The 17,797-nt window shown below is 46.7% G+C and overlaps 1 protein-coding gene across 6 annotated transcripts in view; it reads left to right on the forward strand.

Moving 5' to 3' along the window:
- Nucleotides 1–17,797, forward strand: part of LOC135907720 (serine/threonine-protein kinase 31-like) — a 326,396-nt gene that overhangs the window by 226,293 nt on the left and 82,306 nt on the right. The gene's annotated exons all lie outside the window — the stretch shown is intronic.

Consider the following 17,797-nt stretch of genomic DNA (forward strand, 5'->3'; position numbering starts at 1 on the left):
AATATCATCATCATCATCATTACGTGGTGAACAGTATGCCCATTACGGTAGTGGCTGGTAGGGTTCGTTGCGCTGCTCGTTCGCTGGTTCTGGGCATTTTGTTATCGCTTTTGGAGCCATGTTCGTGTGTACGATGCTCTAAAATGACTACCGATACCTTTATTATATCGCGAGGTGACCGAGAGGGCTCAACTGGCAAAAAAAACACGTCAGACAAGTAAGCTTACATTGTTTATAGTCAATCGTGAAGGAAGCAGTATATGCCCACAATTTTCGTACAGGTCAAGTGGTGGTAATGCTGTCAGTAAGTGAGTTTGCAACATACAGAAATACGGATAGTAACCTATTTAGCAGAATTAAAAACTGAAATCAAGCGAAGTTTTCTCATCCTCTTCGGCGTGCCGCTAAAGCAGGGACAACGATATTGTGCTCGGATGCACTCGTACTTGTGTTGCGTACAATGCTGTTTGACGTGTTTAATACTATACGTATGTTGTCTGCCTTCGATGATTCCAGCTAAATTAAAAAAAGAAACATAAGAAGTGCTCGGCAAAGATGTACTGTCAGTAAGGTAAGCTCGAGCTGCAATGTCGCATTAGTTTTCATAACACATTGGCGATAGGCACGAAGTGTAGAGGGAAAAAAAACTTTATGCTAAATTTTAGACCACATATTGTGTGTTCTCGATATTTCTGCTGCACATTTAGTGTTCAGGTGTAGCAGTAAAGGATTTGACACAAGTAGAGTACTCGTAGGAAGGCGAGGAACGTTATGGAGACGACAGTGCTTACAAGGACCTCTTCAAATTTTGTGTATAAACAAGGACACTAAATAAACATATAGTATGCCCAACTAATGCTCATGGATCCTTGTAAAATGCAATCTACGGTTTCATGTTGAAAAAACATCTCGGTTTGCGTGTTCAAACAACGCAAAAAGGTTACAAGGAGATGAACACTTCAGTTGAGTAACAGAGGTGAGCAAGGGAAGCCTCAACCTGTAGCCAACGTTTCAACAATCAAACATATTTGTGAGGGCCGTGACGAAGATAAGTTGCCATGCTGAGGCTTCCCTTGCTCGTCCACTGTTGATTGGCTGAATGTGAAGCCAAACTTCGAGTATATTTCAAAAACGTTTTGTGAACACACTGCCCTCAAGTATGTCATCTGGTGTTTAAAGAGAAACAAAAATTGATTTTATTGGTTTGTCATGTTTGAGAAGTGTGGAGTAGGCCAGTTGGGTGAAGTTGCCTGTTCTAGCTATCTCTTACGGTGCAGGGCTAGCCTAGTTATTTAACTCATGCAAACTGTACATGAGCCTTTTATAGTTAACCAATGAAAAATGCAATATCCAGATCTAATTCTAATCCTATCTCTTACCATCGTAACAATGTGCCCTTAGATTTCGTCATGTCCTATAAATATATTGGTGTGCACATTACAAATAGTTTAAATTGGACCAATATGGAGTGTGTCATTAACAATGCTATTCACCTGCTCGGGTACTTACACGGCAACTTTTCCAAAGCAATGTCTACTTTAAAGCTACACCTTTAGAAGATGCCAGTATGCTCAAAACTTGAATATGCATCTGCAATATGGGATCCCAGTCACATTAGTCTTAATACTTCACTTGAACTAGTACAACATAACTCTGCTTGTTTTATTCTTTCATATATAACCGTACAGCGAATATAACCTTGATGAATCTAACCAGCACTTACTCTTCTGGCTAATCACCGCAGTCGCCATGTTTCGCTATTTCATAAAATTTTCCGTCGTGCCACACTTCACGACGACTTCATACCACAGCCTCAAGTACATTTCAAACTGCATCAATCATCGCAGTAACGCAGGGATTGATCCTTGCTACACAAAGTCTTTCTTTCAATCTCTCATCCCCCGCACATCTCGGGAATGGAACCACCTTCCCTAAAGTATCGTAGCACTCACCGATAACAAACTTCTTTTGCAAAACATTAGCTAACATTGTATAATCAGAAGAATCATTGTTTTACCAGAACTCACTGCTCTAATTTGTTTGTTTTACTCTACTGCTTTGTACCCACTCCCCTCTTTAATGGCATATGGTCCTGAGCGTACTTTAAATAAAAAATAGAATAATAAAGGGAAGAGGGACTGCCAGAGTTCGAGAACATGAAGCATCATTTCCTCAAAATTGCACTGAGCGCTTTTGAAGGCTTTGAAATTCTTTGCAGATTCATGTAACAAATTAACGCTATGAGGGAGAATGTGATACTTAGTAGTAATGCTCGTCAATCTGATTTGCAAATAGCAGATGACAGTGTTTGTGCATTACCAAGTACAAGCTTGCTGCATGACGAGAAAAGAAACAAGCTGGTACTCAATTTGTTACTTCTCCGATTGTCATAAAACGCCCTTAAAATCAAGTAAGCTTGTATGTCAAATTTTAGCATTCCCGCTCGGTACGATACAAAACTGTAGACTGCTGCTTTCCTGATAGCGCTCACAGCCCTCTATCTGGTAAACTTGCAAACATTTCATGGCGAGGCACGTAGTTCAAAAGGACCTGTTGTCATTGTGGAGACCATTGAGCTTCTTATGGCTTGGCGTGGGCTGCTTGCAGACCAATATTCTCTCTTTTTCCCTTCTTCCTTAAAAGAGAAACGATGAAGCCATGACAAACATGCAAGCAGAGAAAACAAAAGTTTGTCCAATGAATGAACGAATCACGGTTCTAGTTGAAGTGTTCAGAAACATACCTTGCGAGGATTCTGGCTCTGTGGTAACACATTCACTGTTGACTTGTACGTCCAGAGACAATAGAGTCCAAAGGGATGATCAAATATGAACAGCATCTTGGAGGCTGGAGGCAAAAGAAGAAAGCCTCATTTACTATGGTGGAAGCGTGGGTGAGTTTGGGATTCATGTATGGCTAAGAACAGTGCACAAAACGCTGCATGACAGAAAAGCACACACACACACAACAATGTTTTGAGTGTGCATTTCTTTCAATGGTGGCTGTAGTGACGCGAAGCGCCGAATGATAAGACAAGACTATGCATTGACGGGGAACCACTGAACTGCCCTTTATTCTGATGGCAATCGCTTATATACAACTGATATAATTGACAGCGCCCCCTATACACAACACATTCCCCCCTCATAAAAAAAGGAAAGGAAATAAAATCAATCCACTTTCGCGCACTCACTTCACATCACATGACACGAACGACATTCTTACAGTCAGGTAAGCCCGTAGTCTTGATATCGCACCGGCACTCTTCGTGTTCGTTCCGGCCTGGTGCAAGGTGGTGCTGTGGTTGTGGCCAACTGCGACCGAGAATTGTCCTGCTGATCGGGAATCTCTAGTATAGACTCCGTTACTGTGGGCTGTGCACCGTCAAAATGGTTGGCGCTTCCCTGGATGTCTTCTGATGGCACCATTTCAGATTGATTCTCGACGGTAGTAGGGGTATTTTGCTCCGCCATCTTCCCTATGTGAAGATCCAGGTCGCAGGAAAACCCTGAGGCTGCACTGCGTTGCGCTGTAACCGCGTAAGCTAGTGCTTGTGCCTGTCCTGTCCCTGCTTTACCAATTACTGTTAATTTTGATGCATTCCATTTCGTACTGTTTGCCAGCAAAAACGAATTCGTGCCCACACATTTCTTCAGCTGGATTGGCAAAGAAAACTTTTGTTTCGTCTTTGGTCCGCCTTGCTTTATTTTTATGAAATCTCCTGGCTCAATGGTAGACACTCTGGCACCTCGTTTTTCATCGGTGTACTTTTTTGTTCATTGTTGCTGCTCCTAATGTGCTGTTTCAACTTTTCCATGGCGACACGCGGTTCCTCGAAAAATTTCCTTTCTGGGAGGCCAACAACATCCAATCTTGTTCTGAGTCTTCTTCCATGCAGTAGGTAAGCCGGTGACGCTCCTGTAGTTGCATGTAAGGTGGCCCTGTAAACACCCAAGTAGTCCCAGATTGCCTCCTTCAGTGGTCTTTGTTCCTATGCCGCAACCTTGATATATTCCTTGAGAACGCGGTTGAACCTCTCAATCTGACCATTGCATTGCGGGTAATACAATGTTGTAACGCAATGCTGGATTCCCCGATCTCGTAAAAACTGCTCAAAACATGTCGAAATAAACTGACGCCCATTGTCAGTCGCAATGCTTTTCAGGTACCCTTCTGTCGCAAAAAGTTCCAAAAGCACTTTCACTACTGCCTGTGCAGTGATTGTGGACACAAATGCCACCTCGGGCCACTTGCTGTGGTAATCAATAATAGTGATTGCAAACCTGCACTCCGGAGGGGCTCGCTCCATCAGCTCAACGATGTCGATTCCAAGCTTTTTCCCACGGCTTCTCGGGCCACTTTACTGGCTCCAATGGAGCCATTAATGGTTTTTGCAGATTTAGCTGATGCTTTGCAGATAGCACAATTCCTAACCGGCGATTCAACATCACTGTCCATTCCGGGCCACCAGTACTGTTCCCTCAACCGTTGTTTGGTCCTTACAATGCCTGGATGCGATTCATGTGCCATCATGACCAGCCTGGAAGTGAGTGTCGATGGGGGAACGACCCGTTCAGCGCGAAACAGTAGCCCATCTATCACCGGCAGCTCTTCTTTTATACGAAAAAACAACCTTAATTTTCCAGCTAAACAGCCCTTTTCCGGCCATCTGGACGTAACATGCTGCGCTGCCACCTTATTTAGTAATGAATCCTCAGCTCTTGCTGCTTGCAACTCGCTCTTAGTGATCATGCTGGAAACCACAGCAACTACTTCCTCCACCGGTTCGTCCTCTGCAGAGGTCAAAGGTAAGCTAGAAAGCGCATCCTAATGACATTGGTGTTCCCCTTTATGTACTGCACAGTGAAGTTGTATCTCAAAAGTCTAGCACACCAGCGTTCAATACGCAGTGGGCGTCTTCCAACCCCATTTGTGGACAGCAGTGTCACCAAAGCCAGATGATCAGTTCGTAAGACAAATTTGCGCCCCACAGATAAACCTGCCAATGTTCGCACGCCCATAAACATGCCAGCGCCTCTCGTTCCCCGGTAGAGTACTTTCATTCTGTTGGAGTTAGTGTCCTCGAAGCGAATGCCACTGTACGTACTCCTCCGTCGACTACCTGCTGTAGCACAGCTCCCAGTCCATATGTCGAGGCGTCAGTGGTCACTTGTACAGGCAACGACTCGTTGAACTTCTGTCCTTTACGAAGAAGCCGTCGCAGCGGCTCCACCACCTCTGCATGATTGGGAAGAAAATGGGAGTAATAGCCTACGAGCCCAAGGAAAGACCGCAACGAGACTACATCGGCAGCCGTTTGTGCTTTAATCACAGCATCCACCTCTCCCACCTCCCACCTCTCCCACGCTGTTCAGCATCGCCATGATCGGTCTCGCAAGCAAACTGCAGGATGTAGCAGGTCTGCGGCACGCAATCTACGCAGACGATATAACGCTCTGGACCACAACAGGGTCCCTCGTTGAAAAAGAACGGCTGCAAACTGCAGCAAATCTCATTCAAGATTACGTCGGCCAACGGGGTCTACAATGCTCCCCCGAGAAATCTGAGCTCCTACGAGTCTGGCGAGGCCGGGGTAACCACACAGTCCCCATAGACCCAACAAGAAGACTCGAGGTACGCCTCAACGGGGCCCTCATACCAGAGAAGCCATTGCTGAGGGTGCTGGGCATGTGGCTGCAGTCCAACCAGCGGGCCACACACACCCTTACACTCCTTAAAACCAGTGTCAAGGTGGTATCACGCATGATCTCCCGCATAACATCCAAGAACAGAGGCATGAAGGAAAGGGACACCCTCCGACTGGTCAGTAGCCTGGTAGTGAGCAGAATCACATACAGCCTGCCTTACTACCACCTCACACAGTCCGAGACAAAGCAGGCCAACACACTTTTGAGGATGGCTTTGAAGACCGCTCTCCGCCTGCCGATGAGTACATCGACTGAAAAATTATTGGCGCTAGGGTTGCACAACACCCTCAGCGAACTGACAGAAGCCCATTACGTCTCGCAACAACAGAGACTTGCGCGGACTCGCACGGGCCGGCAGGTCCTACTAACCTTGGGGTTCCTAGCAATAACAACACGAACCCAAGAAACCTGCTTGATACCTCGTCACGTCCAGGACAGGTTTCACATTGCCCCGATACCACGCAACATGGACCCTAACCTACACTCCGGCAGGAGGAGAGCAAGGGCCCAGTACATAGAGAAAGCGTTCATGTTCAGTACAACGGTCCGTTTTACGGACGCCGCCATGTATGGGACGAATAACAAGGGCGCAGTTGCAGTGGCATGCGACCACCGAGGCCACGTTACCTCCGCGGCATCGACCCGCCCCTGCACGATTATGGAAGCCGAAGAGCTGGCCATCGCGTTAGCCATCTGCGAGGGCCTACACGCAAACCAACCATTGACGATTCTCACGGATTCCCAGCAGGCCTGTCGCAACTTCCTACAGGGTAGAATTGGAAGACCTGCTGCCCAAGTCCTAGCCGGAACACTCAAGGAGGACTCTGAGGACTTCACCACCCAAACCATCATCTGGATACCGGGCCACACTGGCATCACGGGCAACCTGCAAGCTGACAGAGCAGCTCGAGGATTCGTACATAACCGAGCACTCATCACGCCGGCTGCAGAAGACCTGGACCCTGTCGACCTCGAGTATTCAGCCATCGTGAACTACCACAGAGGGCGTCGCTTGCGATATCCACCACCCCATCGAAACCTAACGACATAAGAAGTCGCTGCCTGGCGTAGGCTCCAGACAGGCACTTACACGAACCTACACATATTACATCGGATACACCCCACAGCCTACAGGGACGAATGCCCATGGTGTGGGGCCACACCAACCCTATACCACATTACGTGGGAGTGCACACAACACAACATAGAACACCCAGACATGAACACAACGAGGGAGCAATGGGAGCCACTGCTGTCCAGCTCGGCCCTCGACGACCAGCTCAAGCTGATTAAGAGAGCTGATAAGATGGCAAGAGCCAGCGGAGCCCTGGACTAAGGGCCCCGACCATTAGCGGTTTTTCTGATTATTCTTTTAATAAAGTTTATCTATCTATCTACCCAAAAAGGAAAGTTCCTTGACAGCGAACAAGCATTTCCGATTTAGCTGCAGCCCCGCCTCAGCGATCCGATGCAATACCTCGCGAAGGTTACGGTTGTGCTCGTTTTTAGTCTTTCCAAAGATTATGATGTCGTCGATATAAAACAACACGCCCTTGCAGCCTTTCAAGATTTTTTTCATCATTAGCTGAAACGCAGCTGGTGCCGATGCGAGGCCAAAACACACTCTGCGGAACCTAGATAAGCCTTCATGCATAACAAACGTCGTTAATTCGCAACTCTCTTCGGCTAATATCACTTGATGGTAGGCTGCAGGAAGATCCAGTTTCGAGAACCATGCTGCTCCACTCAGCGCATGCAACAGTTCCTCCGTGTGTGGCCAAGGGAATCCATCAATGACTACTGCTTTGTTCGGCTCGCGCAAATCGACGCATAGACGAATAGTTCCATCCTTCTTCTGCACAACCACTATAGGAGACACCCATTCCGCAGCACTGACCTTTTCTATAATGCCTGCATCCAATAATCTTGCCAGTTCAGCCGCTACTTTCTCTCGCAGCATCAGGGACAAACGTCAAACCTTCGCTGCTACTGGTTTTACATCTGCGCGCCACTTCACAGAATGTTCAAATTTTTTTGCTAATCCCAACTTATCAGCGAAAAGAAAGGAAAACACATAATTCAGGAGAAAGCGACTGGGGGCTGACCGTGACCTGCAGACACTCCAGTTTAGAACCGATGATGTGCAACTGTAGCTTGTGGACCCCATGCAGTCCTAGTAATGCCATGCCTTGGGGAACAATGTAAAATCAAAGGCAAGCCGAGTTGTTCCCGCGTGCAACTCTGGCTGTGAACCATCAAAAGACTGGAATTTTCTTCTGTGAAAAATCCTGCAGCGTCGTTGAAGCCGCAGTCAAAGAAAAACTGTTGGCAAACTTGGCTCGATAAACGTGGTCTGGCAAAATAGGCACCGATGACCCAGTATCTACCAGCAACTGAAGTGGCTCGTTCTCAATAACGACGTCAACATCCAAAGTCCTTTGTTCCACTTGTCTGACCGCCAGTACAGTGAGCACGTCCTCCTCGCTAGTGCCGTCCTTTCAGACCGTCCGCACGTCCCGCTCCGCCGACCTGCCACAGACCGCTTGAAAATGTCCCATCCTGTGGCACTGGGCACAACGTTTCCCCCCGTGCTTTGCATTCCTGTGAATTAGCTAGGTGCCTTGTAGAGCCGCACCGGCAACACTTGCGCACCAGCGTCATTGCTGCGTCGCTGTCTGGGCATCTGCCTTGAGATACGTGCTGCACTATGTTTGTTTGTGACGACCCTTTGTCATAGACTGCAGCACCCTCCGCTGCCTGCTCATACATCTGCAGCATTTCCACTGCCTCTGCGAGCGCAAGTTGTGACCCCTTCACGAGCAATTTCTGTCGCAACTCAGTGCTCCGTACTCCGTCAGCAACCCTGTCTCGTAGAGCCGCTTCCCAGAATTGCCGGAAGTCGCACGTCTTTGCTAACTGTCGGAGAGCACTGGTGTGCTCTCGTATCGGCTCATTCGGCAGTTGCCGATGTAATGTGAATCGACGTCGCTCGACCAGTACGTTGACGGTGCTTGAGAACTGCCGCTCCACAAGGCCCAACGCCTCCGTGTAACTATCCCCTTCACTTGCCTCAGTCTTGTCTTTTTTTGCTGGTTTGCTTGTCTCCGGCCCGGCTTTTGTCGTGTTTGACGTTCGTGCCGGCTCTGGGCCCAATGCGCGAAAAACACGGCGTCCCTCGACCCCAAGACATTGCAACGGAATAGCCTTTTTCCGTAGTGGCGGTTGTGCGTCCATCCTTGTTGCTTCAAGGAAATTTGTGAAATCATCGCGCCACTGCTCTCATGGAATTGTCGCATCTCCAGGAGTCTCCAGGAAAGGCGGTAATGGCGGTAGTCCGTACGCTGCCATGTTGTAGGTGATACCCCTTGGAATAGCACGAAGCCAGGTAAAGCAAAGCAGTTCGTCGCTAACTCGCTAGCTCCACCGACTGCGCCAGATTGTAGTGACGCGAAGCGCCGAATGATAAGACAAGACTATGCATTGACGGGGAACCACGGAACTGCCCTTCATTCTGATGGCAATCGCTTATATACAACTGATATAATTGACAGCGCCCCCTATACACAACCGTGTCCTTGTGCGGGCTGTGCTTAGTGAAGCCTTGACTAAATTTTTGCCAGCAACTAGGTAATAAACACATTAATTTTATTACGTATCAAATGATATTGATCAAACTGTATCACCGGAAGTACACTTGCACTTACACTTGCCAGGGAAACGCCGCAGCTGATAAAATTCACCATCTTTAAACATGTTCGCCTAGTAGTGGCTATCGAATGTCAGACGCACAAACTGGCTAAGATATTATTGTTGTCTAATTAAAACAAAGCTGCGTGATGCTGCACAAAGGAAACGACCACTCCGTTCGCAAATATAACCGCCATACAATTTGAATCGATAAAGGGCAAAGACTGCAATCGATACCGGTGGGCTGCTGCTTATCACATGTCAGTGTAGTCTCAAAACCTTTATTCAAGTAATAAAGCACAGGTTTTAATAACATAGATTTAATAAAAACAATTGTCTGTTTATTTTGCGAAAAAAAAAAAAATACCCGCCGTGGTTGCTCAGTGGCTATGGTGTTGGGCTGCTGAGCACGAGGTCACGGGATCGAATCCCGGCCACGGCGGCCGCATTTCGATGGGGGCGAAATGCGAAAACACCCGTGTGCTTAGATTTAGGTGCACGTTAAAGAACCCCAGGTGGTCGAAATTTCCGGAGTCCTCCACTACGGCGTGCCTCATAATCAGAAAGTGGTTTTGGCACGTAAAACCCCATAATTTAATTTTATTTTGTGAAAAATTGCACGTTGACTATGTTTGACGGTTATTATTTGTACATTTCTAGATACAATATTTAGCCGCGTTGAGCGCCCCCTAGCGGAAAAAATACAATTAAAGTATGCGACCAAATTACAGTAGCTCCACTTGTGCGCTTATGCTGGAATGCACCGCGGTTGATTTTTCGCCCTCTGTGGCAATCGCTGGAACTTGAGAGTGTGCGGGACCTACTTATGCACCTTCATCTTCATTTGCAACACTCCTGCAGCTACCAAAATTGTCAGGGACACCAGCTTCAAGAACGTAAACTTTCTGGACAGGATGCTCAGTCATGAAACTGAAAGCCTGCCTTGGGCAGCACGGTCACAACACTATGTCACATCAGTGATGCAGTTGGATCAGCCATGCTAGTTTCCAAAAAATAGGCAGTCAATCGTGATTGTCCACCGAGGGTGACGTATCGTGCAGGCTTTATGGTGGTATGTCAGGGGTGCAGCGCAAAAGCAGCAAGTAGTAACACATACCTGTTGGGAACATGTCATAACTATGCACTAACCACAAAGTACAAATTTGTGTTGCTTTAAGTGCACCACCACCATTTAATAAATGCAACGCCACTTCAAATGGTGTCTGCAAGACTCCTTAAGAGTTATTGCTTTTTGTAAAAGTGGTGAAAAACACCTCTGGCTTTTTTTGCATGCTCCTGCAACAGAGAACAGAAGACACGCTTTGAATTTTCTTTCTTGGGCTTTAGTGACACAAAAAAATATGTGGCTTTTTAGCGTGACTACAATAGGGTGCCTGCAGCACCTAAACGCACGGTGGAGTACTGCGTTAGTGCCACCTACAGCCGTTCCTGCAGTATGTGTTTTCCTGCATGCCACTTTCCACCTTTACTAGCTATGTATATTCCTGTCCGTGGTCTTGCGTTCATTATTTCTGAAAGCGGATCAGACTGTATTGACATAGTTCTTCACCAGGCCCATTTCGATTTTTTTTTTTTTTATGTAACGTGCAACTTGTACAGTGCTGTGTAGTGAGCATTTTAGTGTAAATTTTTTTAGGTTAGGTCAATAATATAGGAGGTAGGAGAAATATAAAAGGTTGCACATCAATGCTGCTAAGAGGGAAGCTTCACTGCCAATATAGACATTCTCACTTTTCCTTTGACTAGTAGTAGTAGTATAAAACTTTTATTAGAAAAAAAAAATCACACTCAGGTCCAGTGGGTGGGTCCCTCAGTCCAGGGCCCCACTGGCCTTCCTTTGACTGGCATCCACAAGCGACATTCTTTCTTTGCCTTCTATCATGCCAGAGCCAAAGAACTGCATGACATTCTTGTCGTGAGCCTGGCTCCTTTTGTTTCTCTTCTCTTCGTTTTTTGCACTTCCAGTGGTGGTCTTGCCTATACTGCATTGGATAATTTACCAAACTCGCATGTCATAATGTCATTCCGGGTAGTGCATCTCACCTAGAGACGTTCATGCGCATTTAATTCTTCAGCAGTATGTGCGGCTCCCTCAAGAGGAAGGGTGCACAGGGTTTTATTTTAAATTTTAGCTGCCTTAATGCCAATCAGCAGTTTGAAAATTTATGAGCACAATTGTCAGTATTTGATCTATGCATCGCGCTTGTTAGTTTTGTATGCCGAACTCGGTGAGGTGCCCTTTAGGAGATTGAAACAATTACAGCAAACAAAAATGGTACAAAATAAATGGTGCTACGCACCCCTCGAAAGGTTGACTGTGAATACTGGTTGACATGTGCAAGAAATACACTTAAACCTCATTATAACAATGTTGAAGGAGATGCTGAAAAGTGAAATTTTAAAGTTTTACATGCCAGAACCACAATCTCATTTTCAGGCACGCTGTAGTGGGGCATTCTGGATTAATGTTGACCTCCTGGGGTTTATTGATGCGCACATTCCATATTTACTTGAATCAAAGTCGATACCTCTTTGGAAAAATAATATACAGTCGAACCCACGTATATCGAACTGAAAAAAAAAAAAAAGACTGCAATCAGTCCAATATACAGTTAAAGGTTAATATAACAAAGTATTTAATGTTTTATAACCTGTTGTCCTTAGAAAACCACGTATTTAGAACCTCAATATAAGGAAGTCCATTTGTATGCGATTTCAACATAACGAAATTTCTCTTCTGCCACAAATGAATGTCGAGACGATAAACAAACTTCCATGGACAGAGATGGCAAAAGATTATAAGTGGTTGCTTGTAGACGCACCTTTCAAATCGTGTGCGGCACTACAAGAGCGACCACTGAAGGGTAGCTGCATCATGTTCCATATAAAGTTCAATTGCGATAAGACCCTATTGCACCCCGTGCACTTTGTGCTTTAGGTACGAGTGAAAGTGTGCGAGGGGGATATAAGAAAGCCGATGGCTTCACGAGTGGTGCCTTACTGCGCATGCAAAGGGATATAAAGGGAGGAGAGCTCGCTCGCGATTATGTGATAAAGCACGCGCGAGGTGCAGATGGTGCAGGCGGGGGGAGAAAGAGCACCCAGCCATTTACAGCACGCGTCTTGGCCGTGGCTGGCCGTGAGGTACACAACATGAATGACATAGCATACATGTCATGTCATTTATGTCATCATATAAATGACAAGCACGCATGGCATGGCATGAGCGACATGTGTACATATGTCTAATGACACGACAAGGTGACACGAATGGCATGCATGCATGCATCACGTGACATAAATGACGCATCCAGACATGAACATGACTGACATGTGTGCAGGACACGGCATGGACAAAAAAATTTGTACGCGCTCAGGAAATTGCTTACCTCGCATATGGCCCGAACAGTTGCCCTTCTGTGAGCGTTTGTTTCTTTCTCGAAAAGTGTATCAAACGATGTCGCGGTGATACTCTATGCTGTTAGAAGCGAGATAGAAATTTCTTTTCACGTGCACCATAAACCTAAGTGGCACGCGCGTTTATTGTGCGACTTTCTGTCCCTGGTGGCAGCATTAACCTTTCAGTACATAGGCCAGAGGGAAAAATTGTTGGCCCATACAACGCAGCCGTAGGGATCGTGGAAGTATCATCGCCAAAGAAGTCTACGCCACCAATTTTTAGGCGCGTTGTTGGCTTCCATTCAGTTCCATTAGGGGTGTAATGTAATTAATCAACTTGTACGCATGTTCTAGCTGTGCGCGCATGAAGGCGCTACGATGCCCAGAAACGCTAACTTCTCGCAGCGCACGCTGCCTATTCATCGCCCTCGCTGGTCGCGGAAGTACAGTCGCGGAGAAACGAGAGAAATTTGTTCCCGGGGGAAATTTTTCTTTTTTTTTTCTTCGACCATTTGACAATGGGCGAGACGTTTCGACGCTGCTACTGAAGTTTGCGCACTCTTTCATTATGCGTTGACTGCAACAACATCCACGAAAAAATTGCTGACGATTATGTTACTTGGTAATGCAAAATTTGATTCAGCTATTCAGCTGATTCACTTTTAGATATATTGAGGCAAAGAATTTGAGCAAGACATGTATGTACAATTACAGACAACTTTTTATTCATGACACATATTCCCTCTTCAAGAAACACTGCACTCCCAGTTCTTGATTGTCACGAAGGAAGCTTTGTGGTCGGAGAAATAGATGGATACGTGCTTGGCTTGCTGCACCACCAATGCCTTGTTCGGCATAGGGCACCTCTGGATTTTGGCGGTGACGGCATTGGGCCTCTGCTCGGGCAGCTCGTTTAGCAGCAGCGGCAGGTGAAGGACTTCCACCGGTTGCCTTGCTCATGGCTTAGAAAGAACTGGCTGAGAATAAACTAGATATATAGGCAGACGGATTATGTTACAATATAAACCGTCTGTGAGTTTCGGCCAATCCACCTCGTGCGGAACATTTCGTACCAGCCGCCGCAACACTTGGCGCAACTTGCGGCTTGGCACTTGGCGCAACTACATCGCTGGATTGCTGCAGTAGTAGACAATGCAGCACCATCGCCGAGGGCTGCATTTCTTAGTTTTCCGAAAAGTTGCGGCCAAAAGCCAGAGGGGACGAGAGGTGACATGACTGCGGCGAACGGGAAAATGGGCGATATGTTAGCGGTGAGCGCGACTGGTGTCCGTGCGGCGATAGTGAGCGACTGTACCACATGTTCCTAACAGAGTTGTCGGCGCTGTTGAACTCGGCAGTTGGCGAAACATTGCGGGCATTTCCATTTAAAAGGCCCAGGTTGGTCGGCGCTCAAGGGGTTGAGGGCCACGAGTTGCAGCAGTATCGAGCGACATGACCAATGCGGTGACAGGTGAAACATATTGGCTGGTCATCCACAGTTCTCCACTCAGTCGGGTTGCAATAACGCGGAGAGAAGCGTCAGGGTGTAGTGAAAATAGTGGAAGGGCACTCGTTAGCGCTGGGATTGGCGACAGCACATATAGAATGTAATCCAATGTTTTCAAGCTCCTGGCGAACGATGGCTTGTTCGAGAAGAACCGAAAATGTGGTAGCATCAGGGCTACGCGAACAGAAAGCTGCAGGCACCATCGCATTCAGTTCACGCGAACGATTTGCACCACGTCCTCTGATGGCGACGCATGCTGCTGTGCAGGTTGATCTTCACATGTCGACGTTGCGGCAGTATTGGTAAGTCTGCCGAATGGTTCCAAGGAGTGTTGGCTTTTTGCCTGCTCGAATTGTCGGCACTTTTTAATGATGGCATCAACTGTAAAACAGCTTTTGCACAGGAGCAAATTAAAGGCGTAGCAGCAATGCCCATAAGCACGTGCCCGACCTTTTCTGCTTCTGTCATGTCACATTTGGCTTTATGACAAAGTGCCAGCACGTCCTGGATGTACCAGACATTGGACTCCATGGGAGATTGGACACGGGAGGCCAGTTCCTGCTTTGCAGCAATTTTACAGCCGGCTAGTTTGCCAAACAACTCTGTCAACTTCTCTTTGCATTGGTCCCAGCTCGTGATCTCCTCCTCGTGGTTTTTGTACCACACCTTTGCCGTGCCTCATAGGTAGAACAACAGGATGGCTATCATAAGCATAGGGTCCCATCTGTTGATTTCACTCACGTGTTCATACATAGCCACCCACTCTTCAACGTCGGCGCCATCGGTCGCGCAGAAAGTTCCAGGATCCATGAGTTGGACAACCACAACCGAAGACGACAGCGACGTAGGTGGCAACAGTGACGTTGGAGGAGGCAACAACGTTGATCCCGCGTGCTCACCGTCATTCATGGTGTGGACGGTGATGCGACATCCACTGCGGAGCTCCGTTTCCAGCCGTGGTACCCCGCACCTCCCACCAATATGTTAAGGGGATGTTGGGAGTATATAAAGACTATATTTACAATATATATACAGGATGAGTCAGCATAGGCAAGATGGCTGACCACCAACAACACGCAGCAGCCAGCGTCTCGCAATCTTCTTCCTCTGTCTTCTTTCATCCTTCCGTAACAATATCATAATTCCCCAGTGGAGGGTCAAAAATCAAGTGAAATATGTAATGCTTGTGGTGTCTTCCTTATGAAGGTGTGCGAGCTTCTCTTTTATTTACTGATGAAGGGAATAGTTCTCTGTTTGTATTATCTAACAACGCTGGATCGAGACTTGGTGAGGCAGAAGGTGCTTCAATTTTGCTTTTCTAGGCACCCTAAGCTGCGCTGTAATACCTCGAGTATACTTTATCCATTGCAACTGGCTCTGTAAAAAACTGCTTCATGTTTTCAATTTGAAGTTTTAGTGAGCTGATGGGTTTCGCGAACAATGCGTGCCTCGCCAGAAAGACAGTCAGTTGCTACCATTGCGTGAGGGGTGTGCCATATTGTTGATAAGGCTACTAAGGGCCACCATGAAACAGTTAATTGCTTACTATTGAATGGCTCTCAATCTTAACCACGAAACTTTTCTTTCAGGTGATTGCTACTATGGTCTTTGTGAATTAACTATGTAAATACTCTGCATGACACACTATCGTGTTAGCAGTCATGAGAAATTCGTTTTATGGGGCCTGTTTCAGAGAGCGGTGAAAGTAGCAGCATACTTTTTATACGAAATGCATGCCTAACTCTTTCTTTTGCTTATTAATAAAGTGGCCATATTTTGCTAGAGCAACTTACCAGAGTAATAAGAACCGTGACAGCTTCGATGGGCGTTATCTTTCTAGCACGGATACCAAGACACTAAATACCGAGATTTTTCTTCCATGTAAAATGCACTGTCTCTCATAGCTAACTACTAAGGGAATGTGAAGTGTTTAGCGAAGCATCATACACAACTTCGCGTGTCGAATTTGCAGACATTCTTTTTGTGCAAAAGTTATGGACAGACACGACGCATATATGCATTGTAAAACCAGTAGATCCCTTCAATGTTACATCGCTTGCAATATCAAAGCCACAAATTTTCTCGACTCGCGCGCTTTTGAAGAAGGAACTGTGGTTCAGCCATAGCAGCAGAAAGAAGCCGACATAGTACGGCTCGAGCCACTCATGCAGGCATACACGAAGGGAACGAGCGTGCGCGGCACCTGAGCGAGCTGGAGCGAGCGCCGTTTTGGCCGTGACGTCACTCACGAAAGAGCACCACTCCGAGTTCTAACTGCTAGTAGTTCCCGGTAGTTCCCAGAGAATTGCCTATGTGCCTGATATCCCCACTACAGTAACCGCCAGTTTAGCACGTGTGCATAATTTAGAGTCCAGTTGCGAAGAGGTCTCTGCATGGTGAGAGGGAGCATTCCGCGACAGCTCACCACCTAACACTTCGTTGTCCAGGCAGCACCGACTTTTAGTCACAGCCTTATGCTGCTAGGCCTAACCAGCACCACCAGTGTGTGGAAGCTCCCTATAGACCATTTTATCGAGGGCGCCGCCATTTTGCAATCACAGTGCTGTGTATCGTGCGGCACCATGCTGGTATTGAGGATAGCGCTGGAGGGTGCACGGCGAACGTGCTGTTGACGAGTGGCAAGTTTTCGCGCTTTCTCGAGAGTTGTCAACAGGTGGTTTAGATTTCAATACTTCTTAGCAGCTCGTCACTAAGCTTTTAGCTTCGATATAGCCGCAATATCGAATGTCACTCAGGCGACAAGAATCAAAGGTGTCTCCATGTGTCATGTGATGTGCCGCACCAGCATACGTCCCAATCCAGGTAACTGCAAAGCTCCGAGGAAGCACGTTTTGCTAGCTTTCGTGGTCCTAAAATTTTCACGATACGATTTTCTAAACATTGTTTATCTGGCACCCGGGCTTCAACCTTTACAAAATAAGGAATTGTAAAATAACTTGATCTAAAGGGCTGTTAACATAGATCAAATGAGCTGATGATGGTGGCCGCGAATATGCCACAATCAACCAGACGCCTGCAACGCATTGAAAGATTATGCGCACTCTTAGGTCTCAAATGGTGCCTATCCATGCAAGGTCACCTCGCCTACTCGAGAGAGCTGAAAAATGAACAACTTCTCTTTGCAGCGGCAGTTTTATTTTCTGCATTAGTACAGCGCACAAGGAGCGGCGTTGACAGCTTGCCGGCGAGTTTCAGAAGCACGGGAGAACCCATGTGAACTAGGGCCGGCCGACACAAGCTAGGCGTGGCTTTAGTTGCAGAATGGAAAAGAACACACCTTCATTTTTTAGTCGGCACGTACTGTTGTCATAATACGTCCTCAGGCAACTTCCGCCAGAACGTTGGTTGCCAAGCATGATAATCTTAGAACACGTTTGAAAAGAATAAGTTTAATGTGCATACACAAAGAAATAGTTAGCTTCATCAATTCGCAATAGTTGACTGACCCAAATAC

The sequence above is a fragment of the Dermacentor albipictus genome, chromosome 1, assembly GCF_038994185.2.
Source record: "Dermacentor albipictus isolate Rhodes 1998 colony chromosome 1, USDA_Dalb.pri_finalv2, whole genome shotgun sequence".
NCBI classification, from domain to species: Eukaryota; Metazoa; Arthropoda; class Arachnida; order Ixodida; family Ixodidae; genus Dermacentor; species Dermacentor albipictus.